This window comes from Saccostrea cucullata, unplaced genomic scaffold (genome assembly GCF_032062105.1).
Source record: "Saccostrea cucullata isolate Sc308-1 unplaced genomic scaffold, CSIRO_AGI_Scuc_v1 ctg17734, whole genome shotgun sequence".
NCBI lineage: Eukaryota > Metazoa > Mollusca > Bivalvia > Ostreida > Ostreidae > Saccostrea > Saccostrea cuccullata.
This window is the reverse complement of record NW_026929979.1, coordinates 1-10,192: the sequence shown is the minus strand read 5'-3', so window position 1 is coordinate 10,192 and position 10,192 is coordinate 1. Positions and strand designations below refer to the sequence as shown.

Genomic DNA, 10,192 nt, shown 5'->3' with positions numbered 1-10,192 from the left:
TTATTTATCTTACAGAACCGTTTTGCTTGATGTTGCAAATTTTTTGCTGAGATATCATAAAGATTATAACAATTCTTACTTTTCTATAATTTTAGATAATATCACATTTACAAATTCAACAAAACACCCAGTACACCCAAAAGTTCTCTTATGAATGAAGTATGCAAATAAGCTTTTATTGTACAAGACCTATGATTTACTTTTCTTTCAAAGAAATATTGAATTCTTTGAATGAACATGACTAATGTCTTTCAAATCACGAAATATGGATAAAATCAACAACATAGCAATAAAGCTCCATTAAAACAATACAAATTGAGAGCAAACCCCAGAAAACATCAGAGGTGGGATAAATTAAATTATTAAATTTATTGAAATGAAAAATTTTTAAATCATAATTTTAACATACCAAAGTTAATGAATTCCATGTTTTTAAAAAATGAAATGGTCCACGTTTCCGAAAAAAAAAAGACATGGACACTGTTTGTGACGTGCTGACGCTTTGCAGGTCGAGAAGTTTAAGCATTACGTCACATTCTCGCCACATCAAAGGAAGTAGCCGAGATCGCTTCTCTCCAACGCTAAAGTCGGTCAGCTGCAATACACATCTAACGTTAACCGACGTTTAAAACGGATTTACAAAAGTGGACAGACAGTCAATTAAGTCGTCCTTTTATGATTCTGCTGTGACGTTCAACAACGTCATCATTTTTGTCACTTTCAATTCATTTCTTTTCAAGGAAGCAAACTATTAAGTCATAATTTGGAATATGAATCATTATAACAATTTTTAAATTCAAAAGTCAAAGATTTTCCCCCCGTTTTTTAGCTCCATTTTGCAGAGAATTTGACTGCAGACATTGTCATATTTATTTATGTGTTGTTTGTGAATTCCAAAATCTTGACCTGCTCCGCGATCCGATTTTTGCAGTTTTTAATTCTGGATAGGTTCGACATACATCATAATAATTTTTAAATTTTGAATAGAAATCATTTGGATTTTTTGTTAAAATATTTCTACCAAATCTGGATAGCAAATGACGCTAAATAAAAAAAAAAGTTAAGTTAGGAGTCCACGAACTTTTCAAGCAACCCTCTTAAAATGCACACATGATTTTTTAAAAGTAAAATCGCAGGAACTGATTTAGAATTAAATTAATAATTGGGCAACATTATCAATTTAAAACTTTGTTAAAAAATAAAAAGAATTCGAATGAAATATACGTGTATTATATGAAAACGTTGAATGTAATTTTTCTTATATCAGTTATTGTCAACTTTCCATTTAAATCCGTTAGGTCTATTGCAGCCAGTTCTATAGGGATTGTATTTTAAAGAGATTCTTGACGCCATGTTTTGACGTTACATTGCTGTTGTCCGCGGTTACAAATCGTGTTGAATTTAAAATGAAGTAAATTGATTTCTATTAAATCGAATGAAATGAAACTTTATACATCAACACAAAAAATAACTTTACTATGATAATGTGCCTTTCTTTTAAAACTTCTTGAAAGCAGTATAATGGCTGACATTGTCCACGAACTTTTCGAACAACCCTCGTATTGATGAAAAGTTTCCAAAAATATGAAATATAATTGCGTTATTACAACTTTCCGAAAAATTGAAATCACAAAATTTTATTAAAATCAACAACATAAAAACTTACGTTTTTTAAAACTTTATATACAACCATTTCCAACGATAAATTTAAGTTAAGGCTTTTGATATCATTGACAGCTACTTTTACAATAAAGATGGAATTGATAAGTTCTCTTACCTGTCATTGGTCACTTCAGCATAATTTTTGTTAAGAAATATTCTGATTGTACACTCAAGTTCTCAAGTTAATATTAAAAAGATGATTGAGTTTCTGATTGACAATATCTATGTTGCTTTTGGAGACCAGGTCTTCCAACAATCTACTGGAATTCACATGGGTACCAAATGCATTCCGTTATTAGCAGACCTATTTTTGTATTCATTTGAAGCATAATTTTCCAAAATCTTCTACGTGGAAAAAAAAAGAAAACACTTGCTTGCTGTGGCTTTCAACTAAACATTTAGATATATCGACGGTAAATAAACAATGGTTATTTACGTCCTGATGTCTATAAGAAATATTCCGGTGCCCTTTGAATAAAAGATACCACAGAATCTGATAGACTTGTTTAATATTTGAATATTTAACTTGAAAAGACGTTAATGATAATCTAACAATCAAGCTTTATGATAAACGCAACGACTTTAACTTTTCAATTGTCAACTTTCCTTACTTATGCAGCAATATACTCTCATCACTTGCATACAGGGTTTATATCTCTCAGTTGCTTCGATACACAGGAGCATGGTCTACGAACAATTTCTAAAAGGATCTCGACGTAAGTTATTGACAAAGAAATTGATGAGACAAGAATATCAACATTCTCGTTTAAATTCATAATTTTGCAAGTTCTATGATTAATAAAATGATCTTGTCAACAATCCTTAAGTAAAATGCTCTCTGACGTTTTTCATGCTAATTGTTATGTCATTGTTTACACGCAAAATCGTCGACGGATTTTCCCGTTATTTCTTGATCTTGACAAGGAGCGCACAGTGGGTGTGACAAGGGAGGCTCGCTCTTCCATGGCACCTGCTCCCACCTCTGATAGCTTGGAGATCCGTTATTGCTCTACTCTAAATTTGTATTTTTAAAAGACTTTTGAGTTTGAATGCTGTCCGTTATCCCCATATATTTCATAAAGTTTTGGAGAATCTATTCCTTTGAAATTAAAATAAAAATGGAAGTAAAAAAAAATACTGCATAATACATATGGGAATCTTAAATGTTCAGTCTTAAATAATTATCAACATTAAGTTTACGAAATAAAGACTCAACTACATGATTAATATGAACAGATACTTTTCGTATTATTACCATTTCGGTTGGCATTTTACAAAAATGTATTATATAAGCATCTCTGATCCAAAAGAACATTATGATATGTATATTGTAATAATGACTTTTAAGAAAGTGCCAGTAAAATTAAAAAAAAGGTTCGAATATTTTAAATAAAAAAATTATAATTTATTTGTATGTTTTTTTTGTCATGATAATATGTAACATTTTCTTCAGTCATTTAATTCTTCCATTCCGAATTTCTGTAGTACTTTCATTCTAGAAAAAAATATTCATGCATTACATCTGTAAGAAAAAAAACATGCTAGTATCGGTATTTCTTTGTTAGATAAGACAAATATATTAATCAATTTAAAAGATATTAAATTCTTATTTCAGTTTAAAAAATATTAAAAGAATTGGAAATTTTAATTTTAGCGGGTCGCACATTTACTGCACGTGTGGATGACAGTGACAGAGGTGATGGTCGCACGTGGCATGATGATCAGGCTCGCACGTGCAGTCATACGGGTGGTTACACTCGTGAGTACTATGGTGACAGTGACACTTTCCCTGGTGGCAGTGGGGAATCAGATGAGTGGCGCATGTGCAGTCAGCATCTGTCACACAAGTGTCCTTTGACAGTGCTCCCACTGAAAATTACATTTAAAGGGCAAATGGGATTTTACTATTTTTCTTTCTTCCGGTCATCATAATAATATGGTTTTGTGGAAGAATCCCATCATATGATGGCAAGACAAGATTTTTTAACTTACCCAACGAAATACAGAGAAACCAGAAAGCAAGAAAGTTCCTCATGGTTACGTGTAATAAAGTACAATGAACTCAGAGGAATAAAACAGCCATGCACGTACTAGTAGAGATAAGTCTAGCCTTGAGAACATGCTGTCCTTCACGTTTCATTCAAATTAATCATGGGTACAAAGGTACTCAGTAAATAAGTTAGTTTTAATCTGAAGGAGATTGATAAAAGATTTAGAACTATTATTTATTTTAAAGAACCATTTTGTTTGATGTTGCTTACATTTTTCTGAGATATCATAAAGATTATAAATATTCTTATTTTGCTATAATTTTAAAATAATTGCACATTTACAACTTCAACAAAACACCTTATACACCCAAAAGTTCTTTTATGAATGAAGTATGCAAATAAGCTTTAATTGTACAAGACCTATGATTTACTTTTTTTTTCATTTTCAAAGAAATATTGAATTCTTTGAATGAACCTGACTTTCGAATCACGAAATAAGGATAAAATCGACATCATAGCAATAAAGCGCCATTAAAACAATACAAATTGAGAGCAGGGCAAACACAAACCCCAGAAAACATCAGAGGTGGGATCAGGTGCTACGGAAGAATAAGCATCCCCTCTTGACCCCTCATCTATTTTGCAGTACATGCATATACATTTATTAATAGGTAAGGGACATACAAGGCAGAGCAACCCAGTTTTCAATCTTAAAAAGTAATGATTTTTAAAGTTCTTATAGAAAAGTTAAATCTAATATTAAAACGTTTTATTCGTTCCACCTTTTCACATCTGATTCCACTTATCATTGGATTGTGTCAAATGTTTCAGCAACATATGTCATGATATTTAACTGAAAATTTGAGAAAATATAAAAACTTCAGGCACCTGTGTCCACCTTGAATGTTCTGATCAGGTACACAGAACATTATCTAATTACTGCTATCCTTTACCTATAATATAGCTATTCATTAGAAAACAATCGGTATAAAATTGATATCAAAAATTATATTTTATTGTAAGAAACATCGTATAGAGATACTTCAATATTCTTCTATTGAAGATGAACCAGAAAATGATATTTTCGAAAGTCTTTTTATCCTAATGTTTGATTAACCTTCATATCATACTTCTTCGAAATAACACTAGTTGTTTTTTTTTTAACTTGCAGTTAATTATGACTCGAACCTACGGTTGAGAAAAATATTAAGAAACAAACACACTTACAAAGTCATCAATGTTGGTATCTAATTTCTAGGAAAAAGCTATCATGATCTCAGAAATGTCATATGTAACATTTTTTTTTATTGATCGCCTACATACAGTTTTATATCTCCTACTCAACTTGTTCGATACTCATGAAAAAGTTTGCAAGTAGGATGAAATATGTGAAGATAATGAACAGTTTTGAGTTCAACAGTCCTTAGATCATACATTACAAAACAGGAGCGGAGCAAACATGGACCTCCAAAACATCAGAGGGGGATCAAGTGACATGGAGGAGTGAACACCCCTTGCCGACCGGTCACATCCGCCGCGTACTCCTTGTCATGTTCGGAAAAAATGGAAAAATCCGTTGACAAGGTCATTGTATCGACCATAGAACTTGCGAAAAGATGACTTTGAATGAGACTGCTGATATTCTTGCTTCATCAACTTGTTTAAGCTAAAGTCGTTTTAGAAACTGTTCATACATAGAAAATGCTCTCGCGTATCGTTTCAACTGAGAAATGCAGCTGATGAAGTTATATTGCTGCATAAGTAAGGAAAGTTGACGATTGAGAAGTTAAAGTAATCGGGTTGATCACAAAGGTTGGTCGTTGGATTACCATTAATTACCATTAACGTTTTTTTTTTCAAGTAAAATATATAAATATGAAAGAGATTTGTCAGACTTTTAAGTATCTTTTATTTTAAGCTCGCCGGGATATATTGTCGATCATCTAAATGTCAAATTGAAGGCCACTGCAAGTGTTTTCTTGTAACGTTTTAGATTTTGGACAAATTCTGCTTAATGTGAATACAAATATAGGTCTGCTTAAATAACGGGGTGCAATTGGTACCCATGGAAATTCCAATAGATTGTTGGAAGACCTGGTCTCCAAAAACCACATAGATATTGTCAATAAGAAACACAAGCATCTTTTAATTATCAACTTCAGAGTATCTGCGTGTACAATAAAATATTTTTAACAAAATAATTTGGAAATGACAATGGACATGGTAAGTGAATTTACAAGTTCCATTTATGAAAAAAAAAACCAGCTTTCAATGATATCAAAGCCTGTACTTTAATTTATCGTGGGAAATTGTTTAATAGTGATTGTTGGAAGACCCGGTTTCAAAAAACAAAAAACAAAAAAAAAAAACCCAAAAAAACCAAAAAAAAAAAACCCCCATAGATATCGACAATCAGAAACTCAAGCATCATTTTGATGTCAACTTCAGAGTACTTGCGTGTACACTCAGAATGTTTTTAACAAAATAATTTTGCAAATGACCAATGACAAGGTAAGTATATTTACGAATTCCTTTTTATTGTAAAAGCAGCTGTCAATGATAACAAAAAGCCTGGACTAGAAATTCGGGGATGGTTGTATATAAAATTAAAAAGTAACAATTTTTTATGCTGTTGATTGTATCAAAATTTTGAAAAGTCATAAGTTTAATGCTGTTGATTTTGGTAAAACTTATGATTTCAATTCTTCCAGAAGTTCCTTGGAATTTTTAAGTATTCACATCTGATTTACACAACCATTCGAATATATTGTTGCACAGTATTCTTGAAGTTTATCCTTCACTACTATTGATATCTTAGTGAGGAGTAAAGAAAAAGGGCTTGGTTGAACATTTACTGGAACCCGCTTTGTATCTTTGTTTGTAAGGATTTTTATGAAGTTTCGGAATCCAATATAGATATGGTAGACGTTCAAATTTCTTGAAGTTTATCCTTCACTACTGTAAATATTTTAGTGAGGAATAAAGAAAGAGACTTGGTATAACATATACTGGAAACCGTTATGAATCTAATTCATTTGAAAGAAAAAAATGTTTCTGTTAAAACTTGGGAGAATTCAAATAAGATACACCGTGTGCTCTGTTTAAATCGGTGAAATAAAGGGTACTCGAAATAGAAGAAGAATATTGGAACATGATTTTTATGTACCTTTTATTGTCCTTAATAAATAAATAAACAGCAGCAAAAGAAAACAAACGTAGCATCAAGTACTGTTTTCCGGAAATTCTTCAAAATTATCTAAAAAAAAAATTAGACATTTAAAAATTATTTGATGTGCTTTTTGAACAAATAATAATATTATAAATACTAATATCTCCTGAAAGTCATGCCAAATGTCTGAAGTTTACCTTTAAGGGACAGTGGAGGAGGGGTTGGATAGACAATGACACAGATGGTGATCACATGAAGGAGTGAGATTGGAATCGCACGTACAATCTTCTGGATGGTGACATTCGTGACCACCCATTTGATGACAATAGCAAACACCCATGTGGCAATGCGGCATTTTGTCTGTTGCACACGTGCAATCAGCTGTTACCGAACACGTGTCTCGAACAGAAAATACCGAACATACTGGAAAACAAGTCATTGCTATACGTACAATAAATCTACTTATAACTTTATTTCATATAGAGACAACATTAATATTGGTTATTAATGAAACATACCCAAGGTTGATATAATTATCACGCAAATAATCGATGTCCTCATATTCAAGACAAATATAAATTATGCTTATTGAGTGTCATTTTTCGTCTTTAAATAGTCTGATAAGAATATGAGAAACAACATCAGTGCATTAGCATAGGGTTTAGCATGAAAAGAGTATATGATACTCATGCTTTTTACTCAAGGACAAATATTCACTTTAATTTTAATTTAAAAAATCAACAATCGGTTATGTCTTACTCTTTTCAAATTATTAACACTTCTAGTAACTTTTTAAACAAAAAGCATTTTGAAAGGGGAGGAGGAGGTAAAAAAAGTTGAAATTTAGTGAACCCCGATCTTTTAAATTGCGTAATAATTCCATGAATATTAAGGATTCTGAGGAAGATTACGCCAGACAATGGGCCAGGCATGCATAAGAAGACAGGTTATCAGAATGGATTAAATGTATCAGTTGTATGTTAAAATTTCCCATTAAGCGATTGAGGGGCAAAATGAAAACCAGCTGTCCTTATGTGTTAAATAATTTTGAAGTGAAAAAAGACTTAATTTAGATAGAATACATGATAAGTATGTGCTGGTCCCTGCTGACAAAGTAGGTAACAACATTGTCTTGGAGGCCTTTTTATATAAATTTTATTTTAGAGGAACTGGAATTTAATTCTACAAATGTTAATTCAACTTATTCCCATAGCACCCATTTTAAGGAGAACATTCTTCAAAAATGTATCGTACCAAAATGAATTTTTGAATTACCATATCTCTATTCGATTCCGAAGCTTAATAAAAATTCATACAAACAAAGATACAACGCGGGTTCCAGTAAATATTCTACCATGCATCTTTCTTCATACCTTTACTCCTCACTAAAGTATTAACAGTAGAGAAGGAGAAACTTCAGAAGCACTGTGCAACCATAAATTTGAGAAATGGCGTAAATCAGATGTGGATGTTTAAAACTTCCAAAGAACTTTTCGAAAATCTGAAATCACAAAATTTTACCAAAATCAACATAAAGACTTAAGACTTTACATGACAATCCTTCCCTTTTGCTTTGGTCCTTTTTGGTCCTTTGGACCTTTTTAACTTTTTGACATCATTGACAGCTGCTTTTTCAAAAAAATGAAACTCGACAAATTATACCTTGTCATTGGTTATTTGCAAAATTATTTTGTTAAAACATTCTGATTGTTCACACAACAAAGTGCTCTGAAGTTTATATGAAAAGGATGTTCGAGTTTCTTATTGGCGATTTCTATGTGGGTTTTGAAGACAAGGTCTTCCAACAATCTATAAGAATTCTCATGGGTATCGATTGCGCCCCGAGAGCTTATAAGAAGCTTTATTATTTAGTAATATTAAACTAGTATTTAAACCATCAGAAATATAAGAAAATATGTAATACTCTATTCCATAATTTCTTTATTAATATAAAAAAATGTGGAATATAACCTATTTCATAATTTCCTGTATTAATTATTTGTACAGTACACTGGCATGAGTAATATATGACCGCGTGGCCTAATGGATAAGGCGTCCGACTTCGGATCGGAAGATTGCGAGTTCGAGTCTCGTCGTGGTCGATTTAACTTTTTTTATCGAGTTTGTGTTAGAATGTGCACATGTGGAATTGAGGCGTTTTTGTTTTTTACATTGCCTTGATAAAATATTTTTTGAAAATTATTATCAAACATTAAAAATCGCTTTAATATATATTATATTTTGTTTTCATGGTTTTGAGTAGGTTTCAATTGTTTTTCATTTTTCAACATATTTAAAATTAATTTAAGATTATATAAAAAGTTGCACTGTTCCTCAAGATGGGCTTGCATAAGATATAGAAACGAAATGGATTGATTTTCCGGTTATATGAATTGTTTTGAATACATGAATTACTGTTGCAAAGACACATTTTTTTTGCATTCACACATATCGTGATAGAACACCGGCATTATAACATGGCAGAGATCCAGCACTTGAATTTGTATGTTCTTCCTTTTTTGGTCAGAATTCAGACATTCGTAAATTAATTTAAGTCATTATATATTTATAACATATCTTGTATCATCGTTGCGGTGATTTTCCTTTGAAGATCGCTGTGTTTTTATTTTGATACATCATGGCTAACTGTGATCTAACAACCGTGATCTACATGTATCAAGATAGAGCACGCCAGGGTGATGATGAAACAATTCTAATAAATGACCCATGACTTTACACCGAATAATTAGGGGAAAAGTAAATACAAAGTCATTGTGAAGAACTACCTTCCCTAAAATAAAAAAAAAAATTTTGCACGTCGATTTTTAAATCCAAAATGAAATTCACACAGCGGGTTTAGAAATTAATGTTTTTCACTCTCATAAACTTGAAGGGTAACAAAACACACTCAATTAATGAACTACATGTACCGGAAATGGGGTAAATATTCCAAGGCGCCTTGTTCTATTAATTCCAACACAAATCGACACATCCAGTAATTTGGAGAATCGTCGTACATCTCGATCAAAAGTGTCCATTTTCCCGTGCGGTATTCCCTGAACGTTTAAATTGCCCATTTAGTATTTTTACGAGTGTAAAAATTAAGTGACATAAGACATAAAGACTTTTCCTTCATAATTTCCTGTTTCCATCGAGAATTGCAATAGCATACCGGTATCACAACCGTCATCCAAAGTTTAAGAAATGAAGCGCGCTATACTTTTCGAATCACGTGCTCCTTTTTCATTGGTCAGATAAAATTGTATGAAATTTTGATAGATCATGGCTAACTCAGTGCGTGAGAATACAGTCGAACTATGTAAAAGTGATAGATCAGAGGTAACTCAATTCCTGGGAAAATGAACAAAAC

The 10,192-nt window shown here is 31.8% G+C and overlaps 1 non-coding gene across 1 annotated transcript; it reads left to right on the top strand.

The window, feature by feature from the left end:
• Window positions 1–8,851: 8,851 nt before the first annotated feature.
• On the top strand, window positions 8,852–8,924 carry Trnar-ucg (transfer RNA arginine (anticodon UCG)). The gene has a single exon. It is a non-coding gene; the product is annotated as a tRNA-Arg (tRNA).
• Window positions 8,925–10,192: the final 1,268 nt, after the last annotated feature.